The 17545-nt window shown below is 42.7% G+C and overlaps 1 long non-coding RNA gene across 1 annotated transcript; it reads right to left on the reverse strand.

Moving 5' to 3' along the window:
* Positions 1–10491: 10491 nt before the first annotated feature.
* Positions 10492–11741, reverse strand: LOC144517585 (uncharacterized). Its single transcript, XR_013501945.1, has 5 exons — positions 11533–11741; positions 11206–11267; positions 11030–11117; positions 10819–10931; positions 10492–10703 (listed from the first exon to the last, which is right to left on the reverse strand). It is a non-coding gene; the product is annotated as an uncharacterized LOC144517585 (long non-coding RNA).
* Positions 11742–17545: the final 5804 nt, after the last annotated feature.

The following is a 17545-nucleotide window of genomic DNA, read 5'->3' on the forward strand; positions in this document are numbered from 1 at the left end:
TCAATCATCAAAAATATACATATTGCACATCAAACTTTCTGACAATGATTAACAAAGATATCAGAACAGTATGTCAACATGTATTTCACATACCGAGAATGCTACCAAAGGCATGGAACGTCGAAGATTGAAGCGGATAGTATGGAGAGATGATAATACATGACGCTGTCCTGCTCACATTCAACTTCCTGACTAAGTCCCATGGTGCAAAGGTCCTACAGTTCTTAAAGGAACATACACGCATGTGGAACAAACTACTGCCAGCAATGGGTGAAGAAAAACATTTAAGTGAACTAATGTACTGATGGGGACAGAACAAAATGAAATAGAAACAGGTAGTTTTTTTGCAGCACTGATTCATGGTTGTTACACAGAACCTACCAGACGTGTTTCCAGGTAAGAAGTCACAAGATTAAACATATAATTTGTAAAGTATTACCTTGAAACAAAAGGGAAATATTTGGAACATAAAGGGTGGATGAATTTCAGCATTATAATATGGTAAGTACCTATTTTAAATTCCAAGAAGTTTTATCTAATTTGGAAGGTATTACGCTGATAGTAGCCTATAATACTGTGAAAACATCAACATATATTACCCCATTATTATCATGTTATTACAATATTAACATAACTATATTACCATTACCCAGATATAGTATATAGTTTGTTCCACATGCGTGTGTGTTCCTTTAAGAACTGGGATGGATGGGATTTAGTAAGGAAGTTGAATGTGAGCAGGACAGCCTCATGTGTTATCATCTCTCCATACTATCCGCATCAGTCTTCGATGCTCCATGCCTTTGGTAGCATCTCGGTATGTGAAATAGATGCTGACATACTGTTCTGATATCTTAGTTAATTATTGTCAGAAAGTTTGATGTGCAGTATGTATATTTTTGATAATGATTGATAGCTCATATTAGACTGACAGTATGCTTCAGTAAGCTAGTTTGCCACTATTATCTTGTGTTGTGCTACATGTAAGTATATTTTAGTTTATTTAGATAAACAATATAGGTTATACTACGTACACTGTATAACAATACATTACGTGTTTCCTTTATTTCAGCTTACATGTTAGCTACTGTATATACTACCGCATTACAGTGATGTGTAGTTATGTTGTTTTTACAATTATCATTGTATAATGTTTGTGACTCATCAATATGTAAGTAACTGGGGTCTCATTTATAAAACTGCGCATAGGATCCTTACTGTAAATGTACGTTCGCCCAAAAGCCCAAAATGGCTTACGCCAAAAAAAAGTCAGATTTATAAAACCGTGTGTATGCACACCTGTAAGCAATGTTCCCTTTATAAATCAGAGATTACCTACAAGTGTGCATACGTGGATCAGTCTCTTATCCTGCCCTGTACACGCCCATTTTTAACCATAAATAGTCAATGCAAAGCACCTCGTGAATGCTGAACAGTATATATACAACAACAACAATACACTGGCAGTTGCTGCACCGAATCATGATGACTGGCGGAAAAAAAAGCAAAAAAATTCTCAGATGTTCAGGAATTGCTGCAAATTGAATTATAATTTTGGCCTGTTCTTGCACAGTGTAGGGAAACCTGATCTATAACTACATGTATTAATAATACGTCCAAAACGGCAGGCATTATGGCACTCGGGCAGCTTCGATATACCAGACGTATATAATAAGATTTAACAGAACTATATATTATATCCAAACAAGACTTAGTGATAAAAATGAAGATTATACATAATATTTATATAAAAAAACACTCTCACTCTCTGACATTTCCCTCTGGAAACAGCCAGTTTCCCCCAGAGTGGCGAGTATCTGTATTTGGACCGGGATGGCACGGTTCCGGCGCCCTCTCTACTGGACCCAATTCAGTACATAGATCAAAGAGTACAGCTTTAGGGAATTTAAATCGGCATATTAGCCAGTCATCTTCATAGTCCCTAAAGTCTCTTTTTCTCCTGATTCTTCCATTGGCGGAGTCCTCTTGCAGGGCCAGCAGTGCCATCATGCAGCATTACGCACAGGTTCACCGCAGTATTTATATGTTTACAACAATTTGTGATTGTTAACACCTTGCCAACACAGCATCAACTAGCGGCATCCCCACCCCAAGATACAATTTGAAGACAAAAAAAAGTCTAATAGACAAACACACGTTTCTTCATGCAGGTTTTGTCACAAACAGTATTAAAGTTCGGACCGATAACGAGTACATTAAGGGTAACAATTGCGCGAGAGCTTAACGGTTGTATTTTCAGACTTTGACATTTGATGATATATGCACAGTATTAAAGACAGATATTTAGTTATTTACACTGTGTTCTGCCGTTATCTAATGGTAGGGTATTTGATGCTATCCTGTATTCCATGCAGTCGGGCCATCCCCTTCTGCGCTCCGTACGTAGCGGACAATGTGAGGCCGCGCCGATTCAACATTAAGAACTAATTTTTATTTAAGATTTGAGTTGGAGGTGTTTACGGAACAATTATCATTCAGTACATGGTAAAGTGGATGATATGGAGTGAAAGAATGTGCGTGAGGCATCAATACTTAAAAATATTATGAGTAATCGTTATTCCCATTTACTTTCTGCAGTCTGACTTCAGTTCACCACCTCACCAATACCTATTTTGTCTCCGAAATGTGCGTATGCATGGGTCAGAGTTTGCGTGGAGGACCGCACATTCTCCCGTCAAGTTAGTTTTTTATAAATCACAACCTTTGCGTGGAAAGTGGCGTACGCACATTTTCAGCCCCGTTTTGTGCGTACGCCACGTTTATATATGAGATCCCAGGTCATTGTTTGTTGCATATCTCTGCCAACACAGATATAGCGGGAATGAGATAGTGAAAGTCTATATATATATATATATATATATATGTAGCCCCATAAAGATGTTTAGGGTTCAAACCCCGAAGGGGGTTTTATTAGGGTTCAAACCCTGAAGGGGGGTTTAACCTTATTGTTATTCTCCTGGTTTAGTATTATTTGTTGTTTTCCACAACGGCTCAAATTCCTGTGAGCTGGAATGAGCTAGAAACACGAAGCTTGGCCCAATCACTGGAAATGATGTGCATTCAGTTCCCAAGAAATATGAGCCCAATCTGCCACATGGTGGCACTACTACTACTATCAAAAAAGTGAAGAAAACGCCCCTCAGTCCATAAGTCCGATTGACTTGAAATTTCTCAGACATATGCAGCTCAATGTGCTCTACAAAAAAGCCTCTTGGACCATAGAGGTGCACAGTGATGAAATGTTTGGCTAATTTGCATAATGTAAAAAAAACAGTCAAAAGAAATAAAAAAAACATGGCCGCCATTAATTAAAGAATTACGCCACGGGTGGGGCTTAGCAGTGAATTGGCCATAACTCACTAATGGTTTAACCAATCATCATAACATTTGTAACATATCTTCAGTGCATCATGAGAAATAAGTTTGTACCGCAAAATCTGGTAGACGGAATTTCACCAAAATTGGTACACATGGTCTGGGTGCGAGTAGTAACCAGGATCTGTCATATTGATCTATGTGGCATTATATGCAAAATGTGCATACATGTGACACCACAACCTGAATGTACGTACCAAGTTTAGTTAAAATCCGAAAACATTAGAAATCGCGAAAACGCTGCTTGCGGCTTTGACTTTGGCGATTTGGCATCTGTTCAATGCTGATTGCTGCTTTGACTTTTGGCAATTGGGCCGTTTCCTTAGCCAGCTGTAGCTCGGTACCTGGCAGGCGAAAGTCTTTACTGGGCCAACCACGTTGTGAGTTTAGAAATTGCATCCCATTCAAATATCCAGGCCTAGGTTTTGTCATCCAATTACTGTGCTTCACCTCCACCTCCCCCACCTCAGCAGGGTCCTGGGCCTCCCCACCAATGCCCTCCATAAAGGTCCCTTTCCCCCCTGCTCTTCTCCCTGTACACCAACAGCTGCACCTCCAGTCACCAGTCTGTCAAGCTTCTGAAGTTTGCGGACGACACCTCCCTCATCGGACTCATCTCTGATGGTGACGAGTCCGCCTACAGGTGGGAGGCTGACCACCTGGTGACCTGGTGCAAGCAAAACAATCTAGAGCTCAACGCTCTAAAGACAGTGGATATGGTTGTGGACTTCAGGAAGAACCCAGCCCCACCTGCCCCCATCAACCTCTGTGGCTCTACAATTGACACTGTGGAGTATTCCCGCTTCCTGGGAACTACCATCTCGCAGGACCTCAAGTGGGAGCTGAACATCCGCTCCCTCGTGAAGAAAGCACAACAGAGGATGTACTTCCTGCGGCAGCTGAAGAAATTAAATCTGCCAAAGACAATGATGGTGCACTTCTACACAGCCATCATTGAGTCCATCCTCATATCCTCCATCACCATCTGGTACGCTGCTAGCACTGCCAAGGACAAGGGCAGACTGCAGCGTGTCATTCGGTCAGCAGAGAAGGTGATTGGCTGCAATCTGCCGCTGCTCCAGGACCTATACGCCACCAGGACTCTGAAGCGTGCTGGAATAATTGTGGCTGACCCCTCCCACCCCGGACACAAACTCTTTGAGACACTCCCCTCTGGCAGGAGGCTGAGGTCCATCAGGACCAAAACCTCACGTCACATGAACAGCTTTTTCCCCTCGGCCACTAGCCTTATTAACAAGGCCCGGAAACCACCCTGACACTCCATCTTCATGCCACTGTTCTCTCTCTGCTGTAATGCTCTTTGCTCTTTATTTTTTATTTATATCTTTATTTATTCTTTATTTTTAACTTAATACATACTGTGTAAATATACTTATACTTATATTGTTTGTACCTATACTTATATTGTTTAATATTTAATCTAAAGAATGTGTGACGTGCACCAACAACACCAAAACAAATTCCTTGTATGTGTTAAAAAATGTACTTGGTAATAAAACCCTTTCTGATTCTGATACATGATCAGTCTTTCCCTCAAACGTCCAATCACTGCAGGTGGCCAATCTTTTGAGATCCTCGTGCTACCGTACATCATTTGTTGACGTTTTGACAGCTCAGCAACTAGCTAGCTACTAATAGCACAGCAATCCATTCATCAAGAAGAACAGGTGTGTTTATATTGGTAGTATCAACAGTATTTAGTATTTCCCCGCGTTCTTTGACTATGTACTCCTATTAAGGGAAACATTTCACACATTTGGTTAGCTAAGAGCTAGCACACAAAGGTTAGCTAGCATCGAGCTAGCCATCAGTGGCAAACAACAGATTACTTTAAAGTGGCCATATTATGCTCATTTTCAGGTTCATACTGTAATTGTAATTTGAGATTGTACCAGAATAGGTTTACATGGTTTAATTTTCAAAAAACACCATATTTTTGTTGTACTGCACATTGCTGCAGCTACTCTTTTCACACTGTGTTCAGGTCTCTGTTTTAGCTACAGAGTGAAACCTCTCAACTTCTGTAACATCTTTGTTGTCAGTCGCACATGCGCAGTAGCTAGGTAAGGATTACGTGAGCTAGCTAGCTGTTTCTCCAACTTCGGCATGTACAAGGCAGGATTAGCTGGGAGACTTCTTCTAAACGAGGGCGCACTTCCAACTTTGCGTGGAATACCTGCAGAACAGGGACATGTAAGTAGTTCTATACAATTTATTTTGTAGATTAGGGTGAATTTGTGTGTGTTGTAGCAGTGTTTTGCCATTGAGAACGAGCTAGCATGCTAGCTCTAGCATGCTAACGGTTAGCCCCCTAGGCCCCTCGTCTCGGCTAGTTACGTAGAAAGCCGTGCAGATTTTTAACAACTCACCCGGAGACTGAAGGCAGGACACATTCAGAAACCCGTATCTCACTCAAAACAGAATGGATGTTTTTTTTCTTCAAGTTTGCATGCGTGTGGAAGCACCAGAGACACAAAATAACACTCCAAATCCCAGAAAAAGTGATTTTTTTTCATAATATGGGCACTTTAAGTAGCTTTTATTTTTCCACAGTATTACTCAGAATCACCAGAACTAGCTTTTTAAGCACATCTGATGCACATTAATACAATTGTGGAGTAGTAGTATGGTACTTCTGTTAGCAGTGGTGAGGTTAAAGCTACCTGCTTATTTGCAAACTCTGTAATGCTATGGCCATGATCATTATTGAGGAGCAAAAATACGCTGAACCTATATTAAATACATGGAGATCATGTTAAATGCAAGTGGACACAAGGTGCCTTCGATTATCATACATTTTCACATTGTATAGATTTAATGCGGTAATAGGGGCGGTAACCCACGAACACCGTGGTGGACACCGGTGGTCAGGGAAGCCGTCCGACTGAAGAAGGAGTCTTTCCGGGATATGTTATCCCAGACGACTCCGGAGGCAGTTGCAAGGTACCGAAGGGCCCGAAGGGCTGCAGCCTCTGCCGTGAAAGAGGCAAAGCAGCGTGTGTGGGAGAAGTTCGGAGAAGACATGGAGAAGGACTTTCGGTCGGCACCAAGGTACTTCTGGAAAACCGTTCGCCACCTCAGGAGGGGGAAGCGGGGAACCATCCAAGCTGTGTACAGTAAGGATGGGACGCTGTTGACCTCAACTGAGGAGGTAATAGGGCGGTGGAAGGAGCACTTTGAGGAACTCCTAAATCCGACTAATACGCCCTCTATGGTAGAGGCAGAGCTGGAGGATGAGGGGGGATTGGCATCAATTTCCATGGTGGAGGTTGCTGAGGTAGTTAAACAACTCCACAGTGGCAAAGCCCCAGGAATTGATGAGATCCGTCCAGAAATGCTTAAAGCTCTGGGTGTGGAGGGGTTGTCTTGGTTGACACGCCTCTTCAACATTGCGTGGAAGTCTGGGGACGGTGCCTAAGGAGTGGCAGACCGGGGTGGTGGTTCCCCTTTTTAAAAAGGGGGACCAGAGGGTGTGTGCCAATTACAGGGGTATCACACTTCTCAGCCTCCCCGGTAAAGTCTACTCCAAGGTGCTGGAAAGGAGGGTTCGGTCGATAGTCGAATCTCAGGTTGAAGAGGAACAATGCGGATTCCGTCCTGGTCGTGGAACAACAGACCAGATCTTTACTCTCGCAAGGATCCTGGAGGGAGCCTGGGAGTATGCCCAACCAGTCTACATGTGTTTTGTGGATCTGGAGAAGGCGTATGACTGGGTGCCCCAGGAGATACTGTGGGAGGTGCTGCGGGAGTACGGGGTGAGGGGTCCCTTCTCAGGGCCATCCAATCTCTGTACGACCAAAGCGAGAGCTGTGTCCGGGTTCTCGGCAGTAATTCGGACTCGTTTCAGGTGAGAGTTGGCCTCCGCCAGGGCTGCGCTTTGTCACCAATCCTGTTTGTAGTATTTATGGACAGGATATCAAGGCGTAGTCGGGGTGGAGAGAGGTTGCAGTTCGGTGGGCTGGGGATCTCGTCGCTGCTTTTTGCAGATGATGTGGTCCTGATGGCATCATCGGCCTGTGACCTTCAGCACTCACTGGATCGGTTCGCAGCCGAGTGTGAAGTGGCTGGGATGAGGATCAGCACCTCTAAATCGGAGGCCATGGTTCTCAGCAGGAAACCGATGGAGTGCTTTCTCCAGGTAGGGAATGAGTCCTTACCCCAAGTGAAGGAGTTCAAGTACCTTGGGGTCTTGTTCGCGAGTGAGGGGACAATGGAGCGGGAGATTGGTCGGAGAATCGGCACAGCAGGTGCGGTATTACATTCAATTTATCGCACCGTTGTGACGAAAAGAGAGCTGAGCCAGAAGGCAAAGCTCTCAATCTACCGGTAAGTTTTTGTTCCTACCGTCACCTATGGTCATGAAGGCTGGGTCATGACCGAAAGAACAAGATCCAGGGTACAAGCGGCCGAAATGGGTTTCCTCAGGAGGGTAGCTGGCGTCTCCCTTAGAGATAGGGTGAGAAGCTCAGTTATCCGTGAGGAGCTCGGAGTAGAGCCGCTGCTCCTTTGCGTCGAAAGGAGCCAGTTGAGGTGGTTCGGGCATCTGGTAAGGATGCCCCCTGGGCACTGACTAATCCATTTTTACAACCTTATTATAACTAATTACTATCTTTTTGTTAACAGTTTGAAAACTCAAGGTTTTCAAACTGTTAACTGTAACCTAATGCCAAACCTAATTTGAATGTGCAGTGGAAAGGAAGGTTGAAAGTTCATAATGACACATATTTATTGCATTAAAACTTTACACAACCCCTCAATAGATTCCACAGACTCCACCGATTCCTGCCACATCCACATCAGTCTTAAACCCAAAGCCCTCTCCAGCTTTCTTATCTGCCCCAAGTGCAGGTCCAGCTACCTGTTCTGGGGACACACCGTGCTGCAGCAGTTAGACCTGGCCCATCGGTCCGAGTTCAGGGTCATCCTCACACGCAAGTAATTATTTTGCGTTGATATTCACTTATGTATGAACTTTTTAAGACCTTTGACAGTAGTTCCTACAAAAAGTTGACCTGAAAGTGATACTTTTTTAGTTTTTTTCCTCTTCAGACATGCCTGTGACATACGTGTCATTCATTTGTTGCGTGAGAGGACTCTGGGGAATGGACCGGTACGGCTCATAGGTCAGTTGAAGGAGAACCACAGCGAGGAGTGGTTACAGCAGGTGGGTCGGTACACCTCAGAGTGTATGGAGTTTCTTAACAAACCCAGCCTCCGGGGGGTCACGTGATGGCGGTTAGCTGAGCAGACGCTTTTGCCAGAGCTCCGTGCCACTCTGTGCTACTTTTCTTATTATCCTGCTAATGACCGGGCGCTATAAGACATTTATGTTTTGAACATAACAGGCTATGTCCTTGGAAAACAGAACTTTTGGCCACAGTCTTTCGGTGAGATGGGAAAAACCAGAGGAAATAAAGACAAAAAAGATGTCTTGTTCAACCCCGGCAACAACACACAAGATGGCGACCAGACCGAGCTTGATACCATTGATGGTTGACAGCTCATGGCTGCTAGCAAGCGGCTAGATGAAACAGAGGCCAGGCTACTGACAGTTGAAAACGCCACCACAGCACAAGAGCCGAGGATTGTGGAGCTGGAAAAGCAGGTCAACGCCCTCACGGAGGGTCTGGACATGACCGAGAACTATAGTAGGCGTCTAAACGTTCGGGTTGTCGGCTTGACGGAGGATACTGAGATTGGGCAGCCGGTGGAGTTTTTCGAGTCATGGCTACCCCGCATCCTAAAGATGACCACAAAGGCCGGACGCATAAAGCTGGAGAGAGCCCACCGCACCCTCGCACAGAAACCAGACCCAAACAGGAGCCCCAGTTCGCTGCTACTACGATTCCACTCATTCAGAGACAAACAGAGGGTCATGGAAGTGGCGCACCGGGCGAGCCAGAACGGTGGCTTAATCCACAACGGATCCAGGGTCTCTTTTTATAGCGATTTCTCCTCTCCTCTTCGCCGGGTACTCTACAAGTGATACACGGAGGCTCCTAAAAGAGGTTTTCCACCCCGGAGGAGGTACGTGCTTTCATTGACACTCTGCCTGGATGATGACTTTGCAGAGCGCGTAGCTCCGTTTGTCTGGCTTGGGACATTTTTTCTGTAACGACCGCAGTTTTCCCACTCAGGCTGGTAGTTCACACTGCGTGAAAAGTGGGATTTTTCGTCCCCGTAAACGCCCGTAAATCTCCCTAATTTTCGGCAGTTAACGACAATTTACAGGCTGTGAACATCGCGTTCGTCTGTGCCACATATTGTCGGAAACGAACCATGACGTATGTGGAGAGCTCCCGCAGAGGTGCTAATGGCTCTAATAAGCATATGAATAGCAGCGAAACCTCTCCTGGCCAGAGAGTGTCTGGCCTAATTAGCATATGAATAGCAGCGACACCGTGCCTGTCCAGAGAATGTCTGGCCTGGCTTGAATTTCTTCACTCAGTATTGGCTGAATCACAGCATCTTTTTGACCTGATTGGTTGGCAGTGATCTGCCAACCAATCAGGTCAAAAAGATGCTGACAGCTAACGCTAAACGGTGTAAAGTTTGACTGTGCTTTACTGTACACCGGTATGTAACAATCTGCAGCTGCCGTCGGAAAAACAACACAGACGGTGCGTTCAATGAAGCTGGTAAACTACATCGTCGTGGTGCATTTGAAGTTATTGTAACTGTCCTTTTCCCATCTGGTGGTTGTTTTTGTCATTCAACAGCAATTTACTAGTGAAATAAGTTATTGTTATTGTTATACATTATTATTAAATCATTTAATTTTGACCATATGGCCATACCAATAAACAAGCCGTTTGTCACCAACTGTTGTTTAGTACCCTTTTTTTTTTTCCTTTATTAAAAAAGTATCGGTTCAGGCACCGTTAATTATGTATGCGATTAATCAATTAATTAATCACAGAGTATGTAATTACTTAGATTACATTTTTAAATGATTGACAGCCCTAATATATATATGCTATTATGTTGTATATTCAAGTCATTGTGATGCTATGGACTATTACCATCAAGGACATACATTTATTGAGGAAAGGAAAATTTGCCAGGAATGTGATGTTTATTCAAAAAAAAGAGCTTTATTAGCACACAACAAACACAGCCTACACAACAAATGGTAAACTGGTAAAAAAAAAAAAAAAAGGTAACTGCCGGCATTCTGTCTTAATTCGGTCTGTTTTGCAGACGTCTGTGGTGCGTTGCTCTGTGCTTCTGCTGGCTGCGAAAAGGACGTACAATCCATCCAGCACACTCTGTCTCGCTTCCAGCAGCTGTAAAAACAATCAATAAAGACAATCAGTACTGCGCGATGCACTGCGTATGGACACAACACATCTATTAATTAATTAAAAATAGTCACATTGACCAAAACGGATCTAATCTTACCCTCTTTCTTCTCGCTGGACTCCGAGCTGAACTCTTCACAGCTTCCGCCTGCAATGCAAGATCTGGTTGTTTCTACCTGAAGCTCCTGCTTACTGTCTCATAATTACAGGCAGCTGGAAAACAATTAAATGAGAGTGGTATGAATAAAAAAACAAAACATAAGTCACAGTAAAATTAAACAAGGAATGAGAAAACAGGAAAAGTTACTTACATACAATGCCGTCATTGTCAACATCATGTAAATCTGGACTTGCTCCGAGCAAATGTAAGTCACGGCGTCGTTACGAGGCGAGGTTAGTCTGTGAAAACAAAATGTATGGTTAAGATCAGTCTATTAATGTATATTTCCTTATACAGCAGAATGAAAGCATATTCTTTAAATCTTACCCTTGCTCCGGTTCGTAGCGCCTACAATTTGTCTCAGAGTTATGAAGACGGCGTACTGCTTCCTGTAGTTTACAAGACCAAAAAAATACACTTTTATAAAGCAACTTACACTGGCCCCACTTAGCACTGCCTAATAATGAATCGCGCTGAAAGCAGCCAGGCACACAGCTGTGCTGCTCGCGTTTAAACTTGCGTGCATGGTAGGGTTTAAAACATTACTGCCAAAGTCTAAGTAGCCTGTTTAACATCAAGACAGTCATTGTACTTCTCAAGAGTTAATAAACAGTACAGGCTAGCTCACCGTTTCATTAATAATCATATACTTACGTTGTCTTTTCCTTTTCTGTGGGCGCTCCGTACATCTTGAACAACTCCGGTGTATTTCCTTTTTAGGTGTGTGGTTGTACTCGCACCTAAAAGGTTGTAAGTGAAGTTTGACAGAGTGTACAGACAACTTTTACCAGTTGGCCTGAAATATTCCCATACTTTGGAAGCGTTTGCTCTAACTCTCGGAGGAGTCATCCCTCCGCTATTTTTCAAATTAAAACAGTGAGGGCGGGGGTAGGGGTAGAGTAATAGAGAAAGATAAAGAGGAGGCAGATTAACTAGCAGGGCGCCAACAGCTCACACACTGGTGTGGAGGTGAATTGCAGTGAGTTTTAATGGAATACTGGGAAAGTTGAATAACAATAGGACAATTGAAGTCCAGATTATGAGGCCATTTCAGCAGAGCCAACAGCTTCATATGCCATGGACATGTGAATATGGTGCTGAATTTGCCAGTATTTTAAGAAGACAAATGGTTGGTCACTTTGCAATGACAAAGCTGATATGATTTATGTGAAGCATGTTTTGGTGTCAGCAGAAAGACTTCTCTTACAGTGGTGCCTCTGTCTCCATTCCACCAGACAATCTTGGATGAGCAAGACCAAAGAAAGGTCACTGAGTCATGCCACTATGCACAGTGGATGAGCTCTAGAAGACTGTGATGTTGTTTGCATGGAATGCACATTTTACCTTTATGGCAAAGCCTGATAAAAACTAATTGTTGAAATAAATTGTTTTGTGTATCTTTTTTACACAACATTGGCCATTGCTTATGACATACACAGTAATTATTTTAGCATACTTTCATTAAATAAATCAATTCAAGCTCAAATGTAAGAGTCTACAATTAGGCTATACTGAGTCTGATCTATTTATACCAGAGATTTTCTTAAAATGAAGTTAATACCATTTAGAAAAATGTCACCTAGGGTAAAACTCCCCCTGCTGCTAACCTGATTTGCATTTGTATAGCTCACAGTATTTTCATTTACATGTTAAAGCCTCCCCTAGAATTAGGGGGAGGGGGGGTCATGGGGGGACAACTGCCAAGCAAGGCCCACATCAATTTCCAACAATTCACAGTAGTTTTCGGTGTTGCCTGTAAATTGTCATTTACAGTCGTAAACCTGAACTTCCACGACAATCTACAGTGCCGCTTACTGACGAAAATCCCACTTTTCATGCAGTGTCATGCTCCGTTTTCTAGTCGTCGTCTACTCTTGAACACTTTGATCATTCTGAACATATTGAACATTTCCTAATCGAGTGGCAAGGCTGAATATTACGTTTCCACCTTATTTCGCTCACTCTCACAGAGAGGACCTTTTTAGTTTTCTTGGCACGCTATTCATCCTGTGTTGTCAGTTTGCTCTTGGTGAGTTTAAAAAGGTGCTTGTATGGAGAACAGTCCCTGTTTATTTGGGGAAAGCCCCTTAGTTTGTTTTTCCTTGTTGTACATTTGTTTGTTTGTTTAGTGTAGTTCATGTGTTTAGCTCAGGACATGAGATGTGTATAGGATCTATGTGGGGTATCAGTATGGCATTTTCTATTCCTGCTAAATAACGGTGCCTTATGGCCATGTCTGACTTGTATAACATTAAGATCTGTTCCTGGAACATCTTACGGGCGGCAGTTCTGTCATTTTTGGAAAAAGAAGACATTTCTATTGCTTTCCTCCAGGAGACTCACCTGGAGGACAAGGATAATGCTAAATTGCAAAGGAGTTGGGTGGGGCACGTCTTTGCTACCTCATATTCTTCTTTCAGTAGGGGCGTAGCCATCTTGATTAGTAAAAAGTTGGCATTTAGGTCTCTTGACTGTGTTAAAGACAGCCAGAGTTGGTATGTAATTGTTAAAAGAATACTCGCAGGGAAAGAGGTAACATTTACGAATCTATACTGCCCCCCAGCCTATTCCCCTGATTTTCTCTCCAAAGCTTTTGCAGTTTTTATGGAACTCTTTTGTGGGAGGAGATTTCAATTGTCACCTTAACCCCTCTCTTGATAATCTTCCGTCTAACATTTCTCCCCCTTCTAAGCAAGCGAGGGTGCTCACTACTATATGTCGTGATATTGATTATTCTGATGTGTGGAGGCAGCTTTACCCTACTGATTCAGAGTTAACTTTTTTTTCGGCCCCACATAAAAGTTATACCAGGATTGATTACATTTTTATCCCATCCTCAAAAATGTCTCTCGCTTTATCATGTTCTATAGGCAACATTGTGTTATCAGACCACGCCCCCCTTTATTTGGTATATTCTCTTGCTGAGGACAGGGCATTGTCACGGGGCTGGAGATTTCAACCTTATCTTTTTAAAGATGACAAGTTTATCTCCTACTTTACCTCCGAATTTAAGAATTTTTAATCAATTTACCATCCACAGATAATCCCTCTGTCCTCTGGGAGATGTGTAAAATATACTCTCGTGGGCTGATTATGTCTTTTGTTGCATCCAAGAGACGTGGGAAGAATGAACAGTGTAAACTTCTCAAATCTTGATTGGCCAAATTGGAGAAAAACCACATATCTGGCCCGAGTCCTAATTTGCTCAAGGAACTGTTATGTGCACATACTGCATTGAATACTTTTCTGATTCAGGATTCTGAACAGTCCCTTAAATTTGCCGGGCAGAAACTATATGAATTTGGGGATAAACCTGGTAGATATCTTGCTAATCTCGTCAAGAGGAGGGCAGAGTCTCAAAATATAGTCTCTATTGCTTACTCCAATGGTGTTAGATCGTTCGATACTAGAACCATTAATAAACACTTTGCATCATTTTAGTCCAACCTATATAGGTAATCTATACAGCCTGACAATGCCCTGACCCTCATGCGTCAATTTTTTGTAGATTTAGGACTTCCCAAAGCTATGGATGATCAAAAATTACAACTAAATGCCCCAATTACTAGAGAGGAAGCGCTATTTGCTTTGAAATCTATGCCGTCAGGTAAGGCTCCAGGGCCAGATGGGTTTGGATGTGAGTTTTATAAGTAGTTTAGTGGTATTCTTTTAGACCCTCTGCTGTCTATGTTCAATCATTCATTTGGAAATGCTATCCTACCTCTATCCCTTAGGGAGGCCAACATTTCCCTCGTCCTGAAAAAGAAAAAATAGCTGCGCATCATACAGGGCGATAGCCCTACTTAACTGATTAAAAACTACTCTCCAAAATTTTGGCCTTACGCCTAGAGAAGGTTCTGCCCCATATTGTTAACCTGTGATAATATGAGGAGGCTCCTTAACATCATCCAACTAACCCAGAGCCGCAAGGACCCGGCCCTCGTGCTGTCTCTCGACGCCGAGAAGGCATTTGACCGGGTCGAGTGGTCGTATTTGTTCTATGCCCTGGAAGAATTTGGCCTAGGCATTATGTATAATACTCCGACGGCGGTGGCTCTAACTAATGGGCTTAGACTGGACAATTTCCCCCTCCACCGCGGAAATAGGTTTTAAAAAAAAAATAAAAAAATGGCCTCCAACAGCTGACGTTTCAGGAACCTCCAGCACCTGTGGAAGTGCCGAGCTACAAGTGGCTCCTCACTGTGTACAGCAAGATTTTTTCATTATTTTGATAATTATAATGATGATTACTTGTTGTTTTCTATGTTAATGATTTGTTTCTTTCAGATCACAAAGAAATTGAGTGGGCCTGCAAAGGGGACAGTACAGTGGATGACGTCTGTGGGCAATGAAAGTGGTCAGGTGCTGATTAGTGTCCTGACTGCAGACGAAGGTGGTGGAATTGATGCAATGGCAGCGGGGTTGGTGGAGCGATACAGGAGGGCAGGTGTTGCTCCTCCGACTTTGCTCTATGTGGACTCCCACTGCTGCAAGGAGGCAGGAGACACAAAGCTGCAGCTTTAGTTACTTTGCAGATTCAGATAAATAATACAAAATAATATGAATAAATTATGATGTATATAGTAGATAAAGATGAGACTTTGTTGATCCCGTGGTGAAATTCACAATCTACCTGCCAAGTCATACTTCCGCTTTTATTTTGGTGAAAGTAACTCAAAAGTAACGCAAAAGTAGTGTAAAGCATTACAATTCAGAGACAGTAATATTGTAATATAACTAATTACTCTCAAATGACAGTAACTAGTAATCAATAATGTATTATATTTTGGAAGTAACTTGCCCAACACTGGTTATCAATTCATCAGTGTCTGGGAAAGAATTGCTCAAGGGCAAGGAATGCCTGGAAATATACTATGGATAGAGTGGAAAAATCATATGTAACTCAGCCCAGTCAATTTCAATAAAAAAACAAAATATAACATCCTAAGCCTGATCACTCTAGTTCTTTTTTCAAGCATTACTCGAACAGGACAAAATTGTGCCTTTGTTGGAGACTACTTTCAGCGGTGGATGAATCCACATTTGGTGCTGTAGTGAGTATTTGTAGCAGCAGGATGGTGTGTGTGTTGTTGAGTCAGAGTAAAGAACAGTGTGTGTGTGTGTGTGTGTGTGTGTGTTGATGGTGATGGAGGAACATGTCAGCCAGTGCAGCAGTGTGTCTCACTGATGACATGTTATGATCCATCAGGCTGTGATACACACACAGGACTTGTTAGCAGAGACATTCACTGCTGGTTTGGGTCTGCACACGGGATTGGTTGACTATAAGACAAATATACAATGTAATCAGCCTCATCCTGTAAATGCATTACTAGAGTACTTTATTTTCCTCTCACTGTCTTGAAGAATAATTCTGGTTTATTCAGACTTAGTTCTTGTACTCATTGTTTTGGCAATCATCCCCATCAGTACTAACAACATTATATTCACCAGGTGTGATAGACATGAGCGTTCAGGTTCAGATCAGACAGGTTGGAAACAAATCCCAGGATAGTCAAATGTTTGTGGAAAAGAAAATGAACAGCAAACGGTCAAATTGAATGGATTGATTTATGGAACTGATCCCAAGTCTTGTATGTATTTGCATGATGTGCCTCTGTGCTGTGTCAGTAAGATATCTGTATCCTGTTGCTCAGCAGAGGGCAGCAGAGTCTCAGCTTTCAGACTGAAACACTAACTCAAATATGAGCAATGCGCTACCATATACTTTAGTCTCTTTTCTTGTGTGTTATACCACAAACCTTATCCTGTATGACCTAAGTGTTGTTCTTCTAATGTATTTGTCACACTGTGGGATTCACTGTATACCTGAGTGTGCATCATTACAGATACAGAGGGGAAAGATACAGAGTGGCAGGTAAGCAGAATAATTAATGCTGCCTGACACACATTGTCTACCATCCATACATCTATCCATCCTCCCTCCTGACAACTCCTCACCATGGTCACCATAATCCAGTGTGATCAGGCATTGTGGGTAACAGCCTTCATCCTTTTTCCTCTCCATGATATCATTTTTTACTACTTCCCTTCATCCTCTGGTTCTAAAGTTTCCAACCACATATTTTAAACCCAGCGTTTGTGAAGAGTTCTGAAGGACTCTCGGGTTTCCTCTGTTAGATATACCAGCAGCCATGCTCCGTCTCAGAGGTAAAGAGTGGGCGGAGGAATCTCATGTAGCCTACACCGCAGGATGGGATCTGACTTCATCATCCATGACACAACTCCTGCTTCTCTGTATGCTTTGTTTAATATTAATGGTACTTTTACTTCAGTGTTTTGAATTAAGACTGCATTTTGTACTTCATCAGTTAGAGAGCACTCATTTAAGGCTGGCCATATGGCCAATATGAACATCATCATCAAATCTTAACTATGAGAAATAAAGTCTGCCTGTATCTGCCTGTTACATGCTTAATGTTGACATGATGTCATAAGTCAAGTTGTCATAAGCAAAGAAACATTTATTGGTATCAACAATATTTCTGGAGCATTGTTAGCGTGTTGGCTAGTTCCTCAGCGCTGCTAACCACTCTTTTAGCTTGGAACAAAATAAACACTGCTTTAGCAACCATTTCACAGTGAATTACACAATATCCCAATAAGAATGGTTTGAATGTCCGGGTTTGAACTGAGCCTGATTGCA

Source organism: Sander vitreus, chromosome 5, assembly GCF_031162955.1.
Source record: "Sander vitreus isolate 19-12246 chromosome 5, sanVit1, whole genome shotgun sequence".
Lineage (NCBI taxonomy): Eukaryota > Metazoa > Chordata > Actinopteri > Perciformes > Percidae > Sander > Sander vitreus.